Here is a 27,986-nt window from a genome sequence, read left to right on the forward strand (position 1 = left end):
AAAAATCCAATGAAAGGAGAATAAGAAGCCAGCACAACAATTGATAGCATTTTCAATGCAGTCAACCTAAGCTTCAACATTTATTCCAACAGAAAATTTAATCTCAAGTCCAAAAACAACCCTCAGCTCCCATTCTCTGCTCAAATACATTTACATGTAAGTACATTTACATGTAGGGGTGATGATGTGGTTACATTTAAATCTCAGCTCTAAGAGCAGCAGGACTGTAAATAGACTTATTCTAGCCATTTTATCACATTCTATTAGCTTTCCTTCCTTGCCTTTCTCTGAAGCAGGCAAAGTTCATACGTGCAGAACATGTAAATGATTTCTTTTGATAACTACATGGGTAGATTCCCAACTGAGAAATCAGCTCATGCATACTTCCTAGAGCTTGTTGAATGATGCCAAAGGACTAAATTTCAGCATAAAGAGCCAATGGAATGTAGTACCTGAGGTAAGAAATGAAGAAAAAAAGCCATTATACTAGCACTATAGAGTGTTATACTGAGTGGAGAAAGCACAGAAAGCATTAAGGAGGACTGAACACATCTCCCTACCCAGAGAATGGCTGTGGTTAATGACAGCATTCATTATGGTCCTGGAGACAGACAGCGTGAAGGACACTACCAAGCTCTTGATTCCTCCTTGAAGTCTGATGGGGTCCCGTGGAGCCAACCGTGAGCTGGAGTCTCAAGACATTATTCTCAAAAGGAGTGGATTTCACCCCCACTTGCCTTACTCCTCAATTTGCATACACAAGTGGAGACATGATACGCATGTCTTAAACATTTTCCTTCTCCCTGAAGGCTTATTTCCTTAGTGTTTCCTCCTGGTTTTCATTCAGAGAAGTGGAATCCAGCATTTTTCAAATGGGAGAAAGTGTAACACAAGAGACATTAAAATGATGGGCTAAGTTTAAAATTCTCTGAAATCTACCTGTGACAGAAAAAAATGTTTATAGAGAAAAGCTTGGTTATATTCCCACCCCAATCCCACCATCCAAACCTAGAAAAGGGAAACTCTTGAGTAGAGGAGGAAAGTTTGATAAAAACTAAGACAATCAGATGTTGATGTGATGAGGAACTGCCTTGCCTCCTCCCCCAAGACTCCGTGTGTGAAGTTTATATGATCAGATTTAGTTTTAAGGATTTTAGAGCAGAAGGCAACGGTGGTTCACATCCTACATGGTACTGGGCAGGCACAGTGTTTCAGATCTTCTCTAAGCCAGTATTTTAATGTGCATATGAATCACCTCCCAGAGATCCAAGGCACCTGAGGAAACAGTAAAGACATCATCCAACCCATAGCCTGAGCAGGGAGAGAGTATTAGTTGAGAGAATAAGCTGAAGGTCCAAATAGTCCTTGGAATGAAAGGTGAAGGAAATGGGTAAGGTGCATTTCTTCACAGACCAGAGCAGGACTTGAGAGGATGTCTGGACAACTCAGCAGAAAGCAGGATGAAGAGAGTCAAATCTAAAACCAGTTTGGCCACTTCCCTGCAAATGCCAAGATACCTGGAAAGTCCTACTCAGCCCTACCTGCCTCCCTGGTCCTGGGCCATTTGCTCAATGGAATGCTGTGGCCACTACCACCAAGGCTCATCTAGTAACTCCCAGCCTCACTCCACATGAGGGCTGGGCTGCAGCACAGCCTCTATCACATCCACATTATAAGCAGCTCAGCATTTCTGGCTCCTACGCCTGATGCCAGCAGATTGCACAGGCTCTGCTTCTGCCCTTCCAGACTCAAGTGAAATACTGTTCATTGGATATGAGATGTAGATTCCCCAAGAGTTGCCTAGAGAGGCTGTTTGACAACAACCAGAGTGTAGACAAACCTTCGATAATGGGAGGGGGACATTTGTGTTTATTTGCCAAACTGGAGCCAAGTCTGTAATCTGTCAACTTGTATTTGCTTATTTCCTTCCTTGGTTAATGTTTCCTTTTCTCTCATTCTTACCACCTTGGAAACACACAGTGGACTATCACTAATATGGATGTTTTGTTCCTAGAGTGTCTAGATAGATTAAAGCATCTGGTCCCTAAAATTAACTCTAGTAAGGAATAAAAGAGAGGGGAAAAGCCAAACCTTAATCTGAAATTAAAAACAAATAGTTATATTTGACTGAATTTAGCTAGTAGTATTAGATTTTTGGGGCTGAAAAAGTAGCTTTAAAAATTACACCTTTATACTTCTAACTTTATAGCTTATGAATTAAATAGTTGCCATATTTAGAAACATTAAAAAATTAAAACTTTGCCTAAAGGCTTGAAACACACAGTTGTGATTCAAAATTCAAAGCCATTCAGGAAAAAAGAAAGAGGAAAGTCTTTGTCTATACTATAAAAATATAGTGGCTTCCCCACCTCTTCTGTATAATTCATTCCTATTTTATAATAGAATGGGAAAGAATAGCCAGTAGCTAAGAAGTTTATATAGAAGAGCATGAATTTTGATGTCATAGTCTTAGTGTCATTTTTCCAATCCAACAGCTTTGTGCCCTTGGGCCACTGACTGAACTTTCCGTCTCTTCACCCATAAGATAAAGACAGAAGACACCTCTGAATTCACTGTGTGTGAAAACATACAAATCCTAGTACTATGCCTGGAAAAAAGTAAGCACTTTATAAATGTGTGCTAACAAGGTGTTGGTTGAGTAGAATTTGAGAAATTCATCAACTAACTTAACAGAAAAACCTCAGTGATACACAGTGAGGCATAAAAATAGTTGACACCATTCTCTATTCTTCTAAACTCTTCAGTGCCTTCAAGATAAAATAGAAACTCCAAATTTGATATGTTTGAACAGTGATTCCCTTAATTTCAAAAATATTCATCTAGAAAGAGAGATACAGATATTCATAAATAAAAATACACGTAAAAGAAATGCATTAGGCCAACAAGAAAGGCAAGGCCCATAGGTAAATCCACATATTTCTGGGGCTGTTTTTTCATGTGAATAGCAAGCTTATGGTCTGTAGAGCCTAAAATATTTACTCTGGCTCTTTTGAGAAAAAGTCTGCTGACCTCTGATCTCAGAGAAGAAATTAAAGGAAGAGTCAAGAATAAGAAAGATACCTGGGAGGAATGATTTAGAAAATATCAAGTGAGGTGGCTTTGTGTAGTAAGATGAAGATGTGTACACATAGAGACTAGGCAAAGAAATAGTAATCTTACAGTAAATCAAGTTCAGCGTTAGTAAACCTAGGTGAGGGGCTACTTAATGCTAAATGATGAAACTAAGAAGGTTCATTTTTCCCCCCTCCCAAATCTTAAAGTAAAATGTGTCATCTTAGAAGATGTAGTTAAAGAAAGAACATATAATTAAGCGATAGCCTCTTGCATGAACTGAAGGCAATAATAATTGGATTTAATTTGTTATGCTTGCTGATTTATATGACTATTACAGAAATGTCGTTGAAATTAAAAAGAATATTTTCAAATAAGTGTAATTATGTGACATTTTTACTTCATTGCTCATTAAAAGAACTGATAGAATAAAATATCAGAAGTAAAACCTTTTTAATAAAAAAAAACTTAGAGATCAATTATTTAAGAATTTCAAATCAGTAAATATATAAAAGATTGATGCTGGGATAGATCTTTATCTGAACACTAATAAAACACTCCTTTAAAAAGATTTTATTTCTTTCTAGTTTCATATTAAAATCTTTTTAAAATTTCACTTAGTTTAGATAAGGATACATTTCATTTTTTGAGGTAGTTTTATTCATCATGTAATTATGGCATTTTATTGTGAAACAGTGGTAAAATTTTGGACTTAAAGATTTAAAAATATGTACATTGATTTAATGCTGTCACACTGAAGATTAATTTGATAAAGAATTAATATCTTCATAAAAAAATTCCTATTGTCTCCCAAACACCAGTTTTCCATGATAAAGGAAATATGTCACCTTCCATAAAGGAAATACATCATCTTTTTTTAATAATAAAAAATAATACTTCTCATAGTGTTTGTACACATAGCATTTGGGATTTTATTTTTTTGTGGCTAGTTTCTATTCATTTGCCTTAAATCTAATCTCAAAGAATTGATCATTAAAAATTGATCACCTCTTTAAAATGTAAAGCTTAAATAATTCAAGTCCTTAATAGATATGCAGAGCATAAAAAATATGTGACATTTACATATTTTTATTCTTTAACTAAGATTCATAGCCTTTACTTATGATTGTATTCTGATGATTAACAACCATACATTTTTGTAGCACATGACATTTTATAAGGCTCTTTGAAGATCTTATTTGATCTTCCAAATAATCCTGTGAAATTGGCAAGGCAGATATTGCCATTGCTGTAATGGTGGAGAAGAGGTGTAAAGTGCTTGTTTTATAAGCTTTATTAGTAAAAATTGCAGAACTGGGATGGACCCTCTAAATCCCATTCCATTTGGAAGATAGCATGCTGTTTCTTGAAACCATAATGAGAAGTGCTCTACTTTGAAGAATGGTTCAAAAAACAAACTGCATCAATCACAGCCACGCATTTAATAAAGATGACGTGAGGCTCAATGACAGCTGGTGCAGCACAAATTGACATTTGCAGTCAGAGTTGGAGATCTCAATTCTAGTCCTTTCCATCATTCTAATATGCTGTGTGATTCTGAAAAGGTTCCAAGTCTAAGTGTGGGCAACCCCCTGCAGATTCCTGACTCTAAGTTGTCTGCTAAATACATTCATAAACAATTGAGCAAAGAGGGTAACAGATCACTCCCATTCACCCTTACAGAATGATTCTTGCCTTCTCTGTTGGGCCCAGTGCCCTGGGAGCTGGTCTGCATGGACTTCTTCAATGGGCTTCCTTGTCCTCAACACTTCTAGGTAGATTTGGTCTATAGGGGGCATTAGCAGGTGGTCTGGGAATAGGGGCAAAGTGAAGTTAGTCTGCTGCTGTCCCCATGCTCCTTCAGAACTAGAAGCAGTTGTGCCCTGCTGTGTCTTGATTTGTAATATGAAAAATAAGGGAAACTTTCCTCTGGACAATTGACTCCACAGATAAAGTCATTCTTTCCCACACGGGAATGCCAGTATTGGTGGGGATTTGTGGAAGGACAGAGAAAGGAATATTGTCAGAGACTATCCAATAAAATTCAACACCCATGTTCTACAGATGTGGACCCGGTGGACAAGAGTGTAACTCAGTAACACTAGATTTATTATCCACTTCTTGAATAATGTTAATTTTGGTGATTCAAATCATTTCAAAATTTGTATGTAAATTCAGAAGTTAAAGCTTTGATTTTACATTACTTTACAATCCCCAAAATCAAATACTCATAAAACCGTGATTTGGATAACATTTTCTTCAAAAAGGAAGTTACCCAACCAAAGGTTTCAGTCAAAGAACTTCACTATTATACTAATTATGCTTCCTTTTAATATATTCTTAATAAAAAGTTCCATATTCAAATTCCACTCTGTTGCAGCACGAATGATCAAAGTTAGGAGAATGTTAGTGAAACAAAACTGCAGACCATGTTTTGTTCCCAAAAAGAAGAGAAGACCCTTAGAATGAAGAGAGTCTCTTGTTTACATATGATGTGCACAATCTGTCTTTCTCATTGTATATATAAGTGGAAAAAATGTTTTACCCCCAACTAATACTGCATTCCAATACTTTTAGAGCCCATGGCCAAGATTTTGGTAAGGGGACAAAGGTGGGTGAAGTTTCTGAGAAGGTGAGACTGAAGGTCTTTGCAAAGGAATTTAAACAGCCAGTCATACACTACCAGGCGTCCTCAAACTTTTTAAAGTGGGGGCCAGATCACGGTCCCTCAGAGAGCTGGAGGGCCAGACTATATGAACTACTAATTCCTACTGTAACACCTCGGCTGCGCTCACTGCCCAAAAAACCTGGCGGGCCTGATCAGACTCCTCTGCGGGCCGCATGTGGCCCGTGGTCCGTAGTTTGAAGACGCCTGCTAGACCTATGCATGAGACAGTGAGGGCAGCTTTGAACTTGAACACCTGGCTCTACTGAGTCCTAACTGTGTTTCACAGGGCAAATTGTATCACCCAAATCTTAGTCTTCTCATTTGTAAAGTGGTGAAGACAATACTCACCCCATAGTACATGTGGGGACTAAAAGAGATAATTTATTTAAAAGCATTTCGTCCAGTACCAGTACTTAAGAATCAGTAAATCATGCAGACTATTTATTTATTCATTTATTTATTGTATTTATTTTTTTATTAAATTATTAACTGTGTACATGTTTTAACATTGCCCTCCCCTCCCATACATACCCTCCCTCCCCAGAGTTTTGTGTCCACTGGTTGTACTTATATGCATGTATACAAGTCCTTTGGTTGATCTCTTATCTCCCCCAGATCTCCCTACTCTCCCCGCTGTAATTTTACAGTCTGCTTGTTGCTTTACTGTCTTTATATCTGACTTAAGGTTTGTCAGTTTATAATGTTCTTTAATATCCATAAATGAGTGAGGCCATGTGGTATTTCTCTTTCATTGACTGGCTTATTTCACTCAGCATGATGTTCTCTAGTTCTATCCAGGTTTCTGCAAATGATGAGAATTCCTTCTTTTTTATGGCAGCATAGTATTCCATTGTGTAGATGTACCATAGTTTTTGGATCCAATCATCTGCTGACGGGCACCTAGGCTGTTTCCAGATTGTAGATTGTGCTGCTATGAACATAGGGGTGCATATATCCTTTCTGATTGGTGTTTCTAGTTTCTTGGGATATATTCCTAGGAGTGGAATTACTGGGTCAAATGGGAGTTCCATTTTCAGTTTTTTGAGGAAACTCCACACTGTTCTCCACAGTGGTTGCACCAGTCTGCATTCCCACCAGCAGTGCACGAGGGTTCCATTTTCTCCACAACCTCGCCAACACTTGTTGTTTGTTGATTTATTGATGTTGGACATTCTGACAGGTGTGAGATGGTACCGCATTGTTGTTTTTGATTTGCATCTCTCAGATAATTAGTAACTTTGAGCATGTTTTCATGTGCCTTTTGGCCTTCCTTATGTCTTCTTTTGAAAATATTCTATTTAGGTCCATTGCCCATTTTGTAATGCGGACTATTTAATTGCTACCATGGAAGGGGAGGAGAATATGCCAACTCAAAATATGCCACTTTGATTATTTTGCATTAAAGTTTAGCTGAGAAACAGCCAGTACAAGAAGGACACCCTGACCTCCTCTGTGCACCTGAAACCAGGAAATAAATCTCCACTGTGACAGGTGCCCTCCCTGTACCAGGAGGGGAGAAGGCATCCTTATCATTGAAGGGGATAGAGGGCTGAAAAGGCCGTATAAACAAACCTTGTTATTTCTTTCCTAATCCACCACCCCAAGCCCAAACCTCTTTGCATGGTTAATTTTTCACAAAAGTAATGCTTCCTTGTCTAAAAGATATAAAATCTGCCTGCTTTTGAATCTAATATTTTTATGGGCTCCCATACCTATGAAATTAGCTTTGTTTTCCCATTAATCCAATTTATGGCAGTCTCATTATTAGGTCAGCTCAAGAACCTAGAAGGGAGGGAGGGAAAGGTTTTCTTCCCATACACTGTGCTGATGACAGTCATTAATGGTCACAGAAGATATTCAATGTCTCTGCGACTCGAGTTAAGCATCTTATCAAAAAACCGGCTCACCAGTATCTCTGGATATTTCATTTTCTCCTTGCCTCAGAGAGAGATCCTGGGAATGCTGCTCATATAAACACTTCTACTCTCCAATGCAATGAATCTTTGAGCACACTTTAACTAAAATTTGTCAGGCATCAGGGATCCATGACAACACATCATTTCTACACGATGTATAATAATTTCTACTTTCTTGAGTTTGTCTCAGAAGGCAAAAGTAAACCATTCTGCCTTAAGAGCAAATACTACAGAGAAATGTGAGTATTTGGAATTGTCCTAAGAATGTCTGCATTGGAATTCAGTTATGACCCATCCCGGGGTATGGAGTCACAAGTAGAAGTCAATGATTCCCAACTACCTGCCCATGGAAAGATTACAAGAGTGACCCAGGGACCTGAAAAATTACATGTTCCTAGTCCTCCCACTTGGTATATAATTCAGTAGGTCCTGATGAGCTGCATAGGGGGGTTTTAATGCTATTCGCGAGATTCTGTGGCACAGCCAGATTTGAGAAATGCTGGAAAATGAACAATGAATCAGAAAGACTCAGTTCTAGTCTGACTACCTTTACAGAGCTTCCTTTGCAACTTTTTTCTCTCCTGGCTAGGTCCTAATTCACATATTTGCAACACAAAAGAGTTGCATTGCAGCCTTGGCCAGCATACTCAGTGGTTAGAGCTTCGGTCCTTGCACCAAAGGATCTTGGATCTAATTCCCAGTCAAGGGCAAGTACCTGGGTTTCAGTTTCCAGCCCTGTCCAGGTAGGGGCACATGTGGAAGGCTGCCAATCATTGTATCTCATATGGAGGTTTCTATCTCGTTTCTATCTCTCTCCTTCTCCTCACCACACTCTCTCCCTCCTACTCTCTCTATAAAAAAAAAATAATAAAATAAATAAAATAAAAAATAAATGGAAAAAATATCCTCGGGTGAGGATTAACAAAACAAAAAAAGGGTAGCATTACAAGTTTCATCTCTTCTGGAGTCTGCTGTTTCACTTGGATTGCTAAAAAGTAAACTGAAATAGCTAGAAAGAGAAAATATCCTGGTAAACATAGAAGAGATCAATTCACATTTGGCCAATGAGGCAGAATTTTGGCAGGCTGATGGATTTTTTTTTGATAGCTCCTTGGAAGGCTTTCCCACCACAGGAAGCAAAAACATTGCCTATAACCTTATGTTTCCCTTATCTGGGAGGTGTGCTGTCTCTGCAGCCACGCTGCCCATTTCCTGCATGCTGAAGGGGTAGGCCAGCAAAAGTTAATGAGAAATTGAGCCTTGGCAGGATGCCCACTGCTACCTCAACTCTCCTGGTCACTGAGAGTCCCAGTTAGCCTGCAAGGAGGGACTAGAGCCACCTGTTGTCTTTGACACAAAGCAGCAACAAGCTGAGATACTGGAAAGTACAGAAATTGTGCATGAATGAAACCAGTGCGCTTTTGGTTAAAGGCCCAGCTGACAACATTACTAGGTTTATCCTGCTTTCTGAAATTTTGCTTTTGTTTGTTTCTTCCAAAGGTTGTGACTTGAAAGCCCCAAGCCAGAACTAGATTGAAAACATAATTTGCTTCACCTCTGCAAGTGTTTTTATATCATTTAAGTCAACTTGAGGAAATAGAAATATTTCACATAAAAATCCAATTTTCTAGGTTCTCTGGAAAACACTAAAGGTATGAATAATCAGGACCACCCACAATCTTTTAGAGCTGAATTATTGGCTGCCCCATTTAGGGGGAACATGTATACTTCAGGCTACCCCAAACCCTACCACTCCCTACCATATCACTGACACTAAAGTCGAATGGCTACAGCCATTTACTGCCTTGCTATTGGTAGCTTTCTTTTGTTGTTTTTAAATAGAAGAGAAGTGCTTTGGTAGCTACATTGCTAACAAAAGGGTTGGGGATAACAGACTGGTATTGGAGATCATCATCTTTCAGAAAAATAAGATGATAAAACAGACCTTTCAGTTTGCTTAAGACCAAACTGAGCCTTTTCACTCATTAGTGGGATTTTCCTCCTGTAGTCATGGAATTTGTAACCCTTTCATTAATTGGAGGATTGAGCTATGTCCAGAACTCACTAAGAAAGCAGGAAACAGCATAAAAAGTAGTATGCTGCTCCCTTCTGGTCTGCATAGTTTCTGTTGAGAAATCACCTGAGAGTCGTACTCCCTTGGTAGGTAACTGTTTTTCTCTTGTTTCTTTTAAGATTCTCTATTTGTCTTTTGCCCTTGGCATTTTAATTATGATATATCTTGGTGTGGTCCTCTTTGGATTCCTCTTGTTTGGGATTCTCTGTACTTCCTGGACTTAAGTCTATTTCTTTCACCAGATGGGGAAAGTTTTCAGTCATTATTTCTTCAAATAGGTTTTCAGTATCTTGCTCTCTCTCTTCTTCTGGCCCCCTTAATTAGGATGTTGATACACTGAAGAGGCTCCTTACACTGTCTTCATATTTTTGGATTCTTTTTTTGTTTTCCTATTCCAGTTGGGTGTTTTTTGCTTCTTGATATTTCAAATCTTTGATTTGATATTTGGGATCCTCTAGTCTGCTGTTGAATCTCTGTATATTATTCTTTATTTCAGTCAGTGTATGCTTAATTTCTGATTGGTCCTTTTTCATATTCTTGAGGGTCTCACTAAATTTCTTGGAGGTTTCTAGAAGATTCTTGAGTTACCTTATAACTTTGGTTTTGAAATTTATATCCAGTATTTTGCAAGAAATATACAAAGTGGTAAATAGCAAGAAACTTCAACCAAGATTACTCTGCCCAGCAAAGCTATCATTTAGAATTGAAGATAAGATAAAGAGCTTCACAGACAAGAAAAAGCTAAAGGAGTTCATCACAACCAAATCACTATTATATGAAATGCTGAAGAGTATTCTCTAAGAAGAGGAAGAAGAAAAAAGTTAAGATAAAAAATTATGAACAACAAAGTGACAACAAATACATATCTATCAACAAGTGAACCTAAAAATCAAATGAATAAAAAAACCTGATGAACAGACTGGTTAATGTTATAGAATCAGAGGCATGGAAAGGGAGCAGCCTGACAATTCTCAGGGGGAAGGAGTTGTAGGGGGTACGGCAAGAGACTGGACAAAGAGCTTACACCTATGGATCGGGGGTGGGGGAAAAGGCCTGGAATGGGGTGGGAACTGGGTAAAGGGGACTATGGGGGGGAAAAAAGAGAAACATCTGCAATAATATGAACAATAAAAATTTTTAAAAAGTAGTATGCTGTAGAGCAGTGAGGTTCAGCCCTCTTGGAAATGAAGAATGCTTTTAAAAAGAGCATGTTATTGCCTGCCAGTGTGGCACAGCAGTTAAACATCGAACTAGGTAACTGTTTGACTACCAATCAGGGCACATGCCCAGGTTTCAGACTAGATCCCCAGTGGGCTGGGGGAGTATAGGAGGCAGCAGATTGGTGATATTTCTCTCTATATATCTGTTTCCCTTCCTCTCTCTCTAAAAAAAAAAAAGATAATAAAAATAAGAATAGGTGTTGTTGAAAAATAGATATTGCTAATGGTTGTCTGTTACCCCTGTGACAGCATGGATGGACCTGGAGACCATTATGATAAGTAAAGTAAGCCAGTCACAGAAAGACAAATATCACATGATCTCACTTATATGTGAAATCTAATAAACAAAATAAACTGACAAACTGACAAACAAAATAAGGACAGAGGCATGGAAACATGGAACATGCTGACAGATCTCAGAGGGGAGGATGGGAAGCAATCAACCAAAGAATATATTGATATATGCATATATGCATAGCCCATGGACATAGACAATAATGTGGTGGAGGCCAAGGAGGGGGCAGAAACAGGTTGGAGGGAGGCAAATGAGGCAGGGGGCATAGAGGACACCTGTAATAGAGTCAACAATAAACAAACAAACAAAATAGCTGAACAATTATGACCAAATGTTATGATTTAGCAGAGCACAGTGGTATTTTATGGGTGTTTATTATATTATTTCCTATACTTCATGCTTGAAATATATCATAATTAATTTCTCAAAATTAAAAAAATGTGATTGTTGAAAAAAATTTTCTATTAGTTATCTGTTGAGAAGCAGGCAAGCATGTGGAGTGTTAAGGGCAAGGTTGTAGACTCAGAACAACCTTAGTTATATAAAAATAAGGCAATTATTAAACCTTCTTGCCTCTCTGTTTCTCATGTGGAGATAGTTAATCATTTTTTACTCTTACAGTTCTTATGATGCTTCAATAAATGCAGCATGTGGCACATAGTAAATGCTCAGTATGGGCTGTTAATATTGCTGTTATTGATTGATAAAATGCAGAATGACAAAAAGCTGGTAAGTATACATTAACACTTTGGATTGCAATTATTTTCCTTTAATCACAGTGGCATCTGCATGCATATGAAAAAATGGCAGCATACATATTTGTCAGATATTATTTATTCAGTTCCCCAACAATTTTTGGTGCTTGGGAAGTTGTGTGCTTCTCGTTGCCTTCAGGGCTTTGGGGGGTCTGAGGTGAAGAGAGTGAGGAGATGCAAGGCTATTCTGCCAATTCAAGATATAAGACTTGAATCATGTTCCTGCACATACACTAGCTACAGTCTTCAGAAAAAGGAGAGTGGGAGGTGGAAGAGATAGAATGAAGGAGGAAGAAAAAGAAGGTGTCCTTGGGTAAGTGCTAGCCTATCAAGTGAGGACTTCACATTAGGTGGCTTCCAATCGGTGCTTCAGGGAGCCCTGTGGTTTCAAAGAAGCACCACATACACCAAGCAGGCCATGTGGTGAGCCTCAGACCCAGCCTTGCCTCAGAGAGCAGTACAGCTTTTACCAAGGTTGCACGTACATTTTATGTGTACAAGTGTTTTGCTGCTTCCCAAGTGTTTGAAATAATGGGGCTAGATAACCTTAAAGGCAGCATTTTTCTAACTTGGCTGTATACTGGAATCTCTCCAAGGACCTAAGAAAATGCTGATGCATGGGACATAGCTCAGAAGTGTTTACTTGGTTATGGGTATGGCCTGAACATGCCTATGTGCAGATGCCTTCACTTGGAGATTGTCCTGACATGGTCAGCCAAGGCAAGGTCGAAGTCACCCACTAGTCTGCCCTCAATCTAGTCTTTGCAAAGTTCGCATGAAGCATAAAGAAATGAAAAGTTCAGACCAACAAGAAGCAGAATTTCAGGAGAGTTCAGATTATTAAAGAGTGTCAGAGGTAGTTTACTTATTTTCTTGAAGATTGGGTTTCTAATTATTTTCCTTCACAGGGATAATAAAAGAAAATATACATGCAGTTTTAAAAGAGCTATGTAAAACCTAGGTGCACCTAAAAAACTCGATTGCAGCCTCAACCCCATACATAGTCCAGGCAATAAGGGAACTCCAATTCCTGCTTTTGCCAGAAAAAAACACACACACATACACACACACACACACACACACAAAACAAAACACAGTATTAATTTTTTACTGGCTTCACTTTGTCCAGTCCTTTGAGGAATTATTTACTATGTAGGACTATGTGACAATAATTAAATATGTCAGTTCCAAGAGTCCAGCAGGGCTCCCAAGACAGCGATGGAAACATTTGAACAGGAAAATATAGCCACTTAGCTATGACCATCTGGGAAAAGTTAACTGACATATATATATAGCTGATTTATGTTTGTACCAAATGAGATTCATCAACTCTAGAAAATGGGGATTATACCATTTTCCTTCCAACTTTTGATAATCAAGTCACCATCATTTTCTACTGAGAGAGAGAGAGAGAGAGAGAGAGAGAGAGAGAGAGAGAGAGAGAGCTGTCTCCGACATCTTCTTGGTTAAGAGCAAAAGAGGAGAAGCAGAGCCACATAATGTCTAACTTTGCAAAGGATATGTATCACCTGGCAAAATGGTTTTTGATTGCATTTTCTGAAATAATCCATATACTCGTAATCTATTAATACTTGATCTGTAAGTCAAAGCTGTCTAATCAAAATATGAGACATGTATCTTAAATTTTCATGCAGCCACATTAAACTATAAAAATAAAAAGTGAAATATGTTTTAATAACACATTTTAGCTTGACTTATCAAAACTTTTACCATTTCAACATATAATCATTATTTAATGTATGAGAAATAGGTGAATTGTACAATTGAAATATATCTCAAATAAAGCTGTTAAATCATTAGAGATATTTTTTACACACACACACACACACACACACACACACACACACATTTCTAAGTCTTCTAGTGGTGTACTTTGGAGTGTTTGATAGCCACACATGGCCAGGGCTCCTGCATTGTGATTTAAATGACTTGTGTACAATCATGACTCAGGTAAAGGAGCTACCACGTGCATTTCAGCTCTCTCTTCAGCTCACAGCTCTATCCCATGATGCTCTCAGTAAACAATATTTGCAGTTCTCAGGACTTTAAATCTTCTATGTCACTCATGGGAGGAAAGAATAAAAAAAGGGAAGAAAGTAGGAATTCTTATCTATCTCTTAGCCTCTCTCTCTGGATCCCCTTCTTTCTCTATGACCATCTGTCCCCACTGGTTGCCCTCGATGTATCTAGATTTATATTATTGTGTTACTCAGTTGTTTACACTCATCTCTGTTCTTAGTCTAAGTGCAGAGGAATGAAATGTTTTATGTTTTTCTTTTCAGAAAATGTTTGCCTACTGAAGGCATCATATTTTTCTATTCCCGTTAAAAGCCTTTGAGGTACAGAGGTTTCAACCACTAGACAATACAAAATTAGACAATGTGTTTGTGTTCTTTAGAGTCTTTTCAGTTCTTCTTCACTATGTCTCTCTCTCTCTATTTCTCTCTCTCTCTCTCTCTCTCTCTCTCTCTCTCTCTCTCACACACACACACTCTAAAAGAGCAGTGAGAGCATCTCAGGAAGAATAGAGAATAATGTAAGACCTATTTTTGAGAAAGCAAAACAAGTTCATTCATAGAAAAAGCAAAACCATTGCAAGAAACTGCCTCTTCTCAAAGTCTGGGCTTTTCACAGTCTAGATATCACTATGAGGTAGCCATAGTTCCCCCCTTTTGCAATCCTACATCCTCACGGTATTCCTAGGCTTCCCACAGACAATGGGAGGTCAAGGCCAACTCAATGCATATTCATTCATTTCTATGAAATGTACATGACACTGTGTAGCTGCTGAAGATAAATCATCCAAACACCCTGCTGTCCACTAAGAAAAACTAAGATCTAGTAGAAAACTGTGATCATAAGAGTCTGAGGTCCATTATGATGTCGGGGTACCAGGGCACATGGGCTGCATATAAAGGGGATGAATCCAGGCCAGTGGAGGGGGTTAGTGAAATTCTCTTACAGCACAGGGGAGCCCTGAAAGGTGTACAAGTGTTCCCTAAATAGAACTGATCAACCAAAGAACATATATGCATATATACATAACCCATGGTCATAGAAAATGGGGTGACAAAGGCCTCGGGTGAGGGGCGGGGGTGAGCTGCAAGGGGTCAATGGGGCAAAAATGGCACATATGTAATATTTTCAACAATGAAGTTTTTTTGTTTTTTAATTTCCCTAAAAGAATAGCAAGTATGGGGGTGGGGCTTAAAGAGCATTCCAGGTGATTGGCTGGCATTGGCAGAGGCTGGAGATGCCAGTGATGTGGTTTAGGGAACCAAACGAGTCTCAGAAAAAGGGCCAGAAAGAACGAGGTGAAGTGTGGCGGCAGGTGTAACCCTGCAAACCAGGAAGAGTCTCAGTACCTTAATAAAGCCTTTAGCCTCTAACTCTGACAGGAAGCTGCTGAAGGGTTGTAAACAGAGAGAAGACGTGATTAGGTCTGCATTTTAAAAAGATCACTCTAGCTGCCATTGCACAGACGAGAGGATAGGGATGGTTGCAGGGAGACCAATTAGGAAGCTATAAATACTGCTCGTGTTTTCAATGCCTAGGCTTGGGTGGTAAACTGGCTCCCACATGGACGGAGCCTGCCAGTTCATCTCATTTAGTCCACAGACCTTTCTGCAGATCAGGAAACTGTGTATAAATATCTGCATTTCCAATCTCTCATAAAAGATAGCCTTAGGAAAATCCTAGGCTTGCTTCAGTATCCACAAACCCCCAGCCGGAGGTGAGTAATGCTAATCCCTGTCGGGCAGGGCACGGGCCCTCCTATGCCTCAAGGTCATTACCCTGCCATGCCACCTTATTTCTGGCTCCTTTGCTAGTCAGATAGGAACTGGAATAGTTGCCCTTTGGGGTTGAACTCCTTAGTGCTCAAACTCAACCTGAGGAGGAGTTCAAGGGCCTGTGCTTCCAGGACTAACCTGGTGAGCAGTCCATCAGGAGGGCTGCCCAAGACTGGAAAAGGACAGCTGAGGAGTCCACATGGGCTCTGGTGTCCTGAGATCATGTGGAAGCATCCGAACAGTAACTTCCCAAATATGCCAAAGTGAGTTTATCAACATGTATCTACGTTTAACTGGAAAGATGGTGTTCCAGTTATCTCAACAAGAGCCCATTTGAAACTGCTTCAAATAAAGACCTTTGATTTGGGGAGGAGGGCATATACTAGTAACACAGAAAAAAAAAAAGAGATGTCAAACACGGTCAGGTCTACTGAATCTCTTGATTTGTCAGAAGTTTTGGGATGTTTAAAGTTGGACAGAACGCTAAGCTTTTTTTTAAAAGAGCCCAACCAAAAGGCAGCCCAGTCCCCAGGCACTGTGCTTGCATATGGTCTGTGTGGGAGAGGGCCATTCTAGCAGCAGGAAAAAAGTGTTGACAATCATGGGTTTTTAAAAAGTACAAGTGGCATCATTTCCTAGCCCTAGGTATGAAGTAAATAGGAGGGCATTTTCATCCTGGAACCCTCCGTTTGTTTCATTTAGAAGTTTGTTTGATATTATGAAGAAAGATTCACAAAAGATAGAGAGATGAAGCTGCTATAGGTCATTTCACCTGGCAGTACTTCTCTGTGAATTCCATTTCCTTTAACATCTGAATGTAGCTGCATTAATAGGCAGTAAAGTTTCGCCCAGCTATTTACTGAACAACTTGAGAATTGCCACATCAACAGATTTTGTAGATTTGAGTTTTTCCCTTCCAGCTATCCACTTACTGATCTTTCTCTTCCTGCATTCTCATCTCTAATTTACCATCTCTGCATTATAAAAACAACCAATAACTTGCAAGTTAAATCATTTATTCAACAAATACTTTGAGAATTTACTATGTAACAGGCCTGTACACAGAAAGCTCGCTTTCTAATGGGGAAGTAAAGGGAGCAATTAATAATTTAAAAAGAACAATTAACAAATAATTTAAAACTGTTCTTATTGCTGAAACCGGTTTGGCTCAATGGATAGAGCGTTTGCTTGGAGACTGAAGGGTCCCGGGTTCAATTCAGATAAAGGGCATGTACCTTGGTTGTGGGCACATCCCCAGTAGGGGGTGTGCAAGAGGCAGCTGATTGATGCTATCTCTCCCTTCCTCTCTGTACAAAATCAATAAAATATATTTAAAAAAAAAAAAACACACAAACTGTTGTTATTGCTGTGATAGAGGTATGCTATGGAAACACAGGCAAAGCAAGAGAAAATCATGTTGAGAGGATAAGGGAAGCTTTCATGAAATAATATCTGAACTTCTTTTAGAAACAAAAGTTACCCAAAAACTGGCAACCAAGATAATGAAATGTGTACAAAGTGAGACTTGCACATTGTCTCACAATCTCACTGGAGGAGTTTTACTCTCTAGGAGGATGAACCAGTATTTTACTTGGGTAGTTTCTATTTCATCAGAGTTTGAGAAGATAGTTTCTAACAAAGACTTAAAGCCTGGAGAAAGATAATCTCAATTACAGTTTGAGTAATCTCAATTACTCCATAGGACTAATTGGTTTTGTCTCTAATTCAAATTCATTTTCAAACACCTTTTGAGGTGATCTGCAGATACTTAGTTACTTTAAATTCTTTTGAATTCAGCTTTTCTATCTCTATTATTCTCATTCATTAATTAATTGAATAAAACCTTTGATATATACTCCGTATACATTTCAATAGAGTCATATTTATACTTTTTAAATATACTTTGATAAAGTGAGTCTTCCAGTGTCAGTAGGCTCTGACCTGGAAATCAGAGCAGATTCCTTTGTATAAATGTTTTTCTCACAAGAACACCAAGTACAGAGCAAAAAGTAAAATACTAGTGTTCTCTTCCTCAATCTCCTGACCTGGGCTTCCCAGAAGCAACCAACTGTACTTAACTGCCTCTGTATTTTCTTCTCTATAGGCAACTTCACAAATTCTTTTTTGGAGGCTTATATTACTCTTATAATTTACCTTTTTTTGGTGCTACTTATGGACTCTCTTCTGAAACGTAAGGATTTAGCTTATGAAAATAAAAAATAATCAAAAATAAAATAAGAAATCCCAAAAAGAACCAATAAACCAGAAGAAAATGACTTATTTGTGAAACTAAATACAATCTACAATATACTATCCCACCCTCCCCAATTCCAGTATCTGTTGAGTACCTACTATCTGCCAGGCCAAGCTGGGAACTAGAAGATACATTCATAAGAACAAGAATGTCCATCTTGAAGATATTGCATATATTAAAGGATAATTATTTATAAGCAAAATTATAATGACTTCTCTTCATAGTGAAGAGTTATAATAAAGACTTGAAAAAGATGCAATGGGTTAAAAGGGAGGGAGTGCCATATAACTTAAGGGAGGTTCAGACCTCCATGAATTGAACATTAAAAGATGAGGAGTTTCCATATTATTCCTTTCTTTTTTCTTTTTTTTGAGGGAAAATAGGTGGGGTTTGGGCACTTTGGGCAAAAGGAACAGCAGGTGCAAAGAAGTGGTGATTTAAAAGGACCTGGCATATTTCTGAAAACATGGAGAAGGTGGAAAGGCTGGGGGTAATGTGTATTGTAAATTAAGGGCTTTGGACAATTCTTTAACCCATGGGAGTGAGAAGTTTCAAAGTGTTTCCACATTTATTCATCTCAAAATTTATCAAACTATATGGCATAGGCATAGATCAATTCTGCAGTCCTGGCTAAATATGAAGAAGATGCTGGTGTGAACATTTGAGAAAGCATCACAAAAATGGGAAAGTGGAGGTGCGTTTTGCAGCAAAGCAAAGGAGAATAACAAGCACGTTGAAGAGAAAATCATATGTCATGTATAGATGTAAATGCACATTATATGGATTTTTAACCTATTTTATACTTGTCTAGTTATATAAACAAGATAGATCAAATTTCAGGAAATGTTTAAATGGCCATTTTGCCATTGTCATCGACAGTGGCAGTGATGGGGATGTGTGTGTGTGTGTGTGTGTGTGTGTGTGTGTTTTAACCTAGCAAATAAGAGCTAAATGTGTACATGGTTTTGAACACAATAACTCAGATTTTGTTAGTTTCAAGGCCTTCAGTAAAATCCATCCCAAGTAAACAAATAGACTACAACACAAAGTGCTCAAGGGGAGAAACACAAATATTTTCTTCAGTAACTGTCAAAAGGAGACTATTCTTAAAATGGCAACTATTTGAATTAGAAAGAAAACTATAAAGCAGAAAAGGTGCTGCCACCGTCAAAGCAGAATCAAAGAACACTGAAGCTCAGGATTAAAAATCCTGTGAGGAGCCTGACCACTATGGTTCAGTGGCTGAGCATCAACCTATGAGCCAGGAGGCCATGCTTAGATTCCTGGTCAAGAACACATGCTAGAGTTGTGAGCTTGATCCTCAGTAGCGGGTTTGCAGGAGGCAGCCAATCAGTGATTCACTCTCCTCTTTGATGCGTATCTCTCTCTCTCCTTCACCTTTCCTCTCTGAAATCAATAAAAATATCTTTAAAAAGTTATTATGAGTAGAGTTGGGACCTTTACATTAATTTTAAGGAACCAGTCTCAAAATTGGAATTTCTTACTCTATTATTAATTAGTTAATCTCTCTCTTCCTTGGTTTGCCCATCTATAAAATGTAATAGACTTATTAGAGCCACTATAGAAGGTAGAAAGAAAAAAAACCTGTTGGACTATACAGAAAAGAAAATTAGACTGCATTTCAAATAAGACTTTCTCAGTGAATGATATTCTACCATCACATAATACAGAGTAAGTGCTAAAATTGAACAAAAAGGCATATAGAAATTTTATAATTTTTTTAGGTCAATCTGCTTGGACCTTCATATTCCATGTTGGAAACAATACTGCAGATAATGGTTAAACATGCCTAGAGAGTGTTGTTGGATCACCATTAATCACCAGTTTATGTAAAATTAAATAAAACTTGATATTCAATAAATTCTAGGATATTCTCAGGCTTACCTGACCCAAACTTTCATTCACATACCAGGACTTTGAAATCCAAGAGTCAATAGATGTCGTGCAGATATGAAGTAGCAAGGCTGGCCCAACCCCTAGCTCATGGGAGGTACGTGGCATACATTGGCTGAATAACGAAACAAACAAAGCCAGCTGTGGAAAGCTACCCTCTGGGTTTCCCAGCAAGATGCTTCTCCTTTCACACGAAAGTGGTTCTGCTGATGCTTTCATGTTTGGCACTAGGATATTTATTATCTGAGATGAAATTTCAATGCATGATGAATTTCAGAGGAAATTCAGTGAAGGCTGAAGAAAATCATAGGAGAAGGATTGTCATAAGACTTGATAAGTGAGCCACAGTTCTGCTGACATGCTGGGAGACACAGACAATATAAAAACCATCCTTTCCACATCCAGAGGAAACAGACAAGCACAAAGGTGATCCACATAACCACTAGCACTTGCATAAAACCAGCATAAGACTTTATTGATGAGAAAGATTCCAAAGGGGGAAATAAACATTTTCATGTGCATACACACACACACACACACACACACACACACACACACACACACCCCTCTGCCAATACCTGAAGGGTTCTTACACCAAATCATCCACCTTCTGACACTTACTGGTGACAATCAGAAACAATGACAAAAATTATCCTCAAAAGCAGCTCCCTTTTTGTAACCGTTTTTGGAGGTATGCAGAGATTCTCTACTTATACAACAGGTTGGTACTAGAATAATTCGGACTTCATAGAAAAAGCGCTATTAGCTTGCACATATTTGTCAGACCTGTGGCTTTTCAACTTTATGGAAATTGAGACTAAAATGCACAGCTGAAATAAAGACGGATGCCCCAGTCTCAAGAAATTAATATGACGGTATCACAAATTGGAGAGGTGAATAAAGGAATTCAGCTCTTCAGCATGCCTTCCCAAGACAATTAACCCTGTTGATATCCCTTAAATGTGCTAAATACTTTCAGGCTCCCTTTCAATAACTCTGGTCAGATTAAATGTAACATCTACATTTAATCATTTAATGACAGTTTTTCCTCAACACAATTTCTGTCATTTAATTAGATGCCTTTTTTTTTTTTTTTTTTTTTTGCCACAGGCTCCATTCTTTGATAGTTTCCAAATTATTATAATAAAATGGATATAATATATATTAGAAAACTACAGTATTTTGCTTTCAGTTGAAGCGAATGGGTATACACACAGTGATTTTGAGAGGCCATATAAAACAAAATATTATGCTATTGTCTTGTTTAGGAATGTCATCAATCATATGATCTCTAAAACCAAAAGCAGTAGCTTAATATTTATAAGGGATTATAAGGCACCAGCACCTACTAGCACTTTACCAGCATAATTTTATTTAATGCTCAAGTTAAGTAGATCAGATAGTCAGGAGAGTCATCCCCACCCTGCAAATGAAGAGACTGAGGCTAGCAGCAGGTCAGGGCCTGGACACTGATCTTACATCAAGAACAGAATGTGGAGGCTCCTACGTCTGAACCAATGCAGTCCCACTCTAGTGTGCTTTGTTAAATGGCATTGCCTCTGTCAGTCATGGTATCATGTTTTCTAAATTGCATCTTTTACGGTTTCTGATATAACTATTTATATCAGGTGTCATAATCAAGAAGGATCACATTGAGAATACAGACCTGTGTTGGGGCGCTTTAAACCAATGATCAGTGAGGTAGTAGTAACATTTGCTATTACATTTTTATCTCACACCTCCCTAAAGTTAGCAGAAAATATATAATTCACCCATTTAATAACCACTGTCTCCCACTAGCCATTCTGGAAGCCTCTTAGGGGACTGTTGCCTCACCCTTGATCTGGAATTAAAAATGGAACCAGGGGAATGTATGCCAAAGATATAACTTGTTGGTTAAGACATGTTTGATATAAAGGGACCTTCTTTTGAATTCTGTTTCTATGACCAAGCAATATGGTTTGTAACAACTTGCCTGGTGTTGTACAGTAACAATTTCCATATCTGTAAATTAGGACTAATAACACCACCCCCAGAGTGGTTTTGAGGATTTAAACAGAATAGCACATTTGACAGAGTATTCAATAAATGGAAGTTTCTGAAAAAATGTATTATCCATTTTACATACATAATTTACACAGAGTAAAAAGCCCAATGAATTTAACATTGAATGAGTTTTGACAAATGCATATCAAGTTGCAAAATATTCCCATACCCCGGAAAAGTCTCTTTTATTCCTTCTCCAGCTGATCTCCCACCAGGGCAAGCACTGATTTATGGCAAACAATGATCTATCATTATTGATTAGTTATGATTATTCTACAATTCCATATAAATTTTAAGTATTTTTGGTGTTTGGCTTCTTTTACTCATTACACTATTTTTGAGATGCATCCATGTTATTACGTTTATCAAAATGTTTTATCTCATTGCTGACTAGTCTTCCACTTTATGAGTAGATCAGAGAACTACTCATCCATTTTCATGAGTTGGGCATCTGAGTTGTTTTCAGTGTTGGATATTTACAAATAATGCTATTACAAATGTGTGAACAAATGTTTTCCATCCTTGAACACATACCTAGGACTGGAATTGCTGGGTGCTATCATAGACAGTTGTATAACTTTCTAAGAAACTGCCAGAAAAGCCATCGGAGCCATGATCCCTTTTCAAAGCCTTGGAGCATTTTACATTTCAACCAGTACTGTATTTTGTTAATTTTTGATAGTTGGTGTCCATTTAATTTTAGCCATTCTGATGGGTGTGTGGAAGTATCTCATTGTGCTTTTAAATTTGCATTTCCCTGACAACAAATTCTTTGAAACACCATATTGGTCATTCTATACCTTGTTTTATGAAGTGCCTCTTCTTGTACATGTTAGCTGTATGTGTCATAAATATTTTCTCCCAGTCTGCAGGCTGTCTGTTTTCTTAGTGGTGTTTTTTGATGACTAGATGCTTTTAATTTTCATGAAGTTCAATTTATTTCTTTTCCTCTGTGGTTTGTGCTTTATGTGTCCTTTAGAAGTAAACTTACACACACTTAAGTGTATCAATCATTAATATGCTTAGAGCTTCCTGGTTCATAGACATGAGGTGTTTTTTTCCAACACCCTTCTTTACCAGAGACTGGGGAACAGGTTTCTCAGTGGTTTTCAAATGTTAGCAAAGCATGTGAATTGTCTGGAGAGCTGGTTTAAAAGCATATCCCCGGATCCCCCTCCCTGCAAGAGGTCTTGGTTGCCTAAGTCTGAGGAAGGGCCTGAGACATGCATGCCTCATGTGCTTCGGTGAAGCTCAAGCTGCTGTTTCATAGGCCACACTTTGACCAACATTGGCTTAACAACAGTAAGTGACTTTTCTGTTCTGGAAGAAGCTTATTTGTCTTTTTTAAATCCTGTAAACTAACGTATACTGTCTTCACTTGAAAAGACATCTGATAAATCAGCTGGGGGCACTGGAGCATGGGAGCCAGAAAGCATGCTGGCAGATAGATGGGCCAGCACTGCCTCGTGTCCTGCTTCCTTCCTGGAAATTGGGTTTTAGTCTGTGAGCAGGAACATACACATATCTCTGCACACTAAAGCTGAATGTTGCCCTGAGATGAACTTGCCCTGTGTCCTCTGTCAACAATCAGGAGGAGCTTTACTTTTCCCTCAAGGCTTGATTGGTCTCTAAACCAAGAACCTTTTATGGCCAAGCCCTTGAAAACTTTCTCTGCTGAACTTATGTTGTATTAGTTGGCATCTGGGGGGGGGGGGGGGGGTTTCCTGACAGCACACCCACATGTTGAATTAAAGTATGACGAAAGATCAACACTCTTAAAGCAAAGAACTCAGTCCTCAAAGTCCCAGCCCAAACCCCTCAGCTGTTCCAGGTTTTTCGGACAAGCAGAGAGGAACTTTTGAGCTTTCCCTTCTGACAGATCAAGGATGTGGGCAGAGAAACACATGGCAACAGCACATGTATTATGTTCAATGTTTATATCCAATGTGTAAGGGTGCAAAAAGGTACCCTGTATGTTTTTCTCCTTGTTTATTGTTAAATGACATATTTAGCCATTGAAAGCAAGTTCATGGGAAATGCATTCATAAGTAATATTTATACTTAAACTGCTTTATAGATACCCTCTGGTTCAAAGAGGGGAAAATGTATATTCTTTAGAAAAAAAATCTCTGACAGCAGGGAGAGAAGAGTCTGTTTCAAATACCCACCTCACATTTTCACCAGTCTCTTAGCCCTCTTCAGAGGTACTGTGAGCCATGCGAATATCAGAGCTCAATAATTTTTGCATGGGCTTTGGAGGATCTTGCAAAAATTAGATAGAAAGTATATATCCTTTACCCTCCAAGGAAGGCTTGTTCGTGATCAGCTGAAAGTATATACCCCACTTATTCCAGCAGAGAGTAATTCAGAGGTAACATGAAATCAGGCTTATGGCTAGAACAAATTTGATTTTCATCAGCTCTTGATCTCTACTTGTTTAAATAATGACACATGGGAAGTCTATGTGCCATGAGAAGGAAGCCAACTCAACAACTTAGCTTCTTTGTTCTCCAGTTCCCAGATGCCTTTGAGTTATGAAGGCTTTTTCTTTATCTTTTTTTTAAGGAAATTTAAATGAGGTATTCATGGAATTGTCAGAAACATTATACAGTTTCTTTTGGACATAGCATGTGGTCCCAGGCTATTAAATCACATTGTCCCAGAGCTTTTAACCAGTAATGCACACTATCCTCCTATTCTAGATGGTAGAGCAGAGATACTTAATTTCTAACAAGCCTGGGCATGAGTCTGCCCTGTCCCTTCCTTGCTACACAGTCTTAGAAAGCTTTTTTCTTCTTCTGAGAATACATTCATTAAATCTGGGACAGTCAAGCAAAGGAAGGGTCTAGGATATAAAAAGTAACAGGCGAGAGCCTAGGCAGGCTACTTTGCTTCTCTAAAAACGTTAAGGAAGGATATGAGCCGAAGTGGGGCTGCTGTTGACTCACTGAAAAGTCAGAGAAAATAAGGCCTTAGAGATAGGATCAAGGGATTACCCAGGAGGAGCTGCCACTGCCCATTGCTTCCCTGGTTTCAAGTCTTATGGGGACCCTTGGGGTTTAGGAGAGAAAGTAAAGATGCATGTCTTTGAAGGAAGAAAAGCTTGGACATGCTCCAGAGAGAGCCCACCAGAATGCCATTTTTACTTATCTTTCCTTTGGTTTCCCAAAACAGAAATCCCTAATCAGATGGTTATCAGATATACTTGTGATTTATTTCCAAAGCTTATACCACAACTAGAGGCCCAGTGCATGAGATTCGTGCAGTGTCCCTCAGCCCAGCCTGCACCCCAAGCTGGCAGTTGGACAACCTTAGCACTGCCCCTGAGGCGGGAGAGGCTCCCACCATCTCCACTGTGCTCGCCATGATTCCATCTTCTGACTGAGGAGCACTCCCCATGGGAGTGCACTGACCACCAGGGGGGCAGCTCCTGCATTGAGTGTCTATCTCCTGGTGATCAGTGCGTGTCATAGCAACCAGTCATTCCACTGTAGGGTCAGTTTGGACATTAGCCTTTTATTATATAGGATGTGTCTCACAATAAGCACAACATTAATGGTATGTTATGTAAGATGCTCCCCCTTTCCTCTTACTAATTACTTCAGAGAATAATTAGAAACCACTCAAATTTTATATATATATATATATATATATATATATATATATATATATATATATATATATATTAAAAGCATAATATGCTAAGTAGACCAGACAGCCAAACGACCTCTCAGACGTCATTTCGGACACCCTTCTAGATGAAACCGCTGTGGTGGGGGCTGAGGCAGAGGTGGTTAGCAGTGATCAGGCAGGCATGCAGAGTGGTTAGGGGCAATAAGACAGGCAGGCAAGCAGTTAGGGACGCTTAGGCAGACAGATGAGTGATTAGGGGCAATCAGGAAGGCAGGTGAGTAGTTAGGGGTGATCAGACAGACAGGTAGGCAGCAGTTTAGAGCCAGCAGTCTTGGATTGAAAGAGGGATATCCAACTGCGAGTTTAGGCCCAATCCCTGGCAGTTGGACATCCCCATAGGGGTCCTGGATTGCGATAGGATGGAGGCCAGACTGAGGGACCAACCTACATCCTTGCACAAGTTTCATGCACCAGGCCTCTAGTGTGTGTGTGTGTGTGTGTGTGTGTGTGTAAATTATACATATGCATGCATATATGTGCGAGTATGTGTGCATGTACACACACACACACACACACACACACACACACACATCATTGTAACCAGAAGAAAAAAAATGGGACCGCTTGACTGCAACTTTCAGTTGGCCAGCATGAGTATGTATCTAAAAGAAATATACAGACAGCTCCTCAGAAAAACTTGAGATATAATACAAAGCTTTGCCAGTTTTCTGTGGACATTAAAACTGGAAATAAACTGTGTATTACGCAGCACTATTACTCCTCTCTCTAACTGAAGTCTTATCACCTGGTCACCAAACTTAATTTCTCTTTTCTTTTCATCAGAGATCCCTACACACAAACACACACACACACACACACACACACACACACACACACACACATGCGCGCGCATGCGCGCGTGCACGCTACTCTCTTGCTGTTTCTTACTGGCCTCTGGTCACTTCTTTATTACGGAGACAATGCAGCCTTCAGTTTCTCCCACTGTACTTTATACCTCCATATCCCACAAGCCTGTAGCAAAGTAATAAAAAGCCATTGCTTAAAAGAAGAAAAAAAGAAATGGGAAGGAGAAAAGGTGGTGACAATGATAAGTGTCTTTAAATGTATTTACCTTAAAAATAAGATATAAAAATCAGAAGTTCATACCTTCCCAATCCTAATCTTCTTGAATCTTGAGCACAGAATTCAGAGCAACATTGGGGTTGAAATAATCTCCGCAGGCCACCACCAAAGAAAGAGTTTTCTTAACCTCCACACAAGGTCCAGTACAACTTTCGCCAAGTGCTGGAGGATGGAGGGTTCTGCCACAGCTACAAAAAATCACAGGAAAAAGAAGACATGAATAAAGAAAAACAGAAACTAAAATATAACTGTGATGTCAAATTCAAGGCCATTTGGTTTGAAGAAGCTAAACAAAAGATACATTCAATTCTGACTGGCATAAAAATGCATAATATCTGAATAGATATAGTCTTGTTGATAATCAAGGAATCACACTAAATCATAAAAAGCCATAGTATATTAAGAATGGAAGGTTTTCTGCCCAGCCAGTTTTGCTCAGTGGTTGAGCATCAACCTATGAACCAGGAGGTCAAGGTTAGATTCCTGGTTAGGGCACATGCCCAGGTTACAGGCTCATCTCTAGTAGGGAGTGTGCAGGAGGCAGCCAAACAATGATTCTCTCTCATCATTGATTTCCTATTTTCTCTCTCCTTTTCACTTCCTCTCTGAAATAAATAAAAATACATTAAAAAAAAAGAATAGAAGATTTTTTAAGGACACAACTAGCCAAATTTGCTCATTTAACTTATGGGGGAAACTGAAGATCAGAGAGGAAAAGCCATTTCCCATGATGACTTATTACCTGTGGCCTATTTCAAGCAACTGTTTTGTAAATACAAACAAGGTGCTCAACACTGGGGTCTATGCTAAATGAGACAAGAGGACAGTGCATCATCTTAAAACACTTCCTTCACTTGGCTTCTATGACACCAAACTTGGCCTCCCCTCACTGGCTACTCTGTCTTGGCCACTCTATTAGGCTTCTTGCCTTATTTTTTTCTCAGTCAGTTGCAATTCTGTTCACCCTGGCGGTCAATTCAAATCCTTCCAGTCACCTTGACTCCTCTCCTGCATACACACCACACATCCTCCATGATATAAGCAAATACTGATGGCACTACCTTCTGAATAAATCCAACAGCTGATCACTCTTACCCACTGGGTTACTGCTACCCGAGCCCTAGGATTCATTATAAATCTGCAGGCCATAAAGCAGGCTTACTCAAGCCATGGCCAGGACGCTC

At 38.9% G+C, this 27,986-nt stretch overlaps 1 protein-coding gene across 1 annotated transcript in view; it reads right to left on the minus strand.

The window, feature by feature from the left end:
* The window catches only part of SGCD (sarcoglycan delta), a 415,700-nt gene extending 388,781 nt beyond the window's left edge, over positions 1 to 26,919 (minus strand). The window contains exon 1 of the mRNA XM_036423826.2: positions 26,827 to 26,919. The gene's annotated coding sequence lies outside the window, so the exon portion shown is untranslated. The remainder of the gene's footprint in view (positions 1 to 26,826) is intronic.
* Positions 26,920 to 27,986: the final 1,067 nt, after the last annotated feature.

This window comes from Pipistrellus kuhlii, unplaced genomic scaffold (assembly GCF_014108245.1).
Source record: "Pipistrellus kuhlii isolate mPipKuh1 unplaced genomic scaffold, mPipKuh1.p scaffold_m20_p_8, whole genome shotgun sequence".
NCBI lineage: Eukaryota > Metazoa > Chordata > Mammalia > Chiroptera > Vespertilionidae > Pipistrellus > Pipistrellus kuhlii.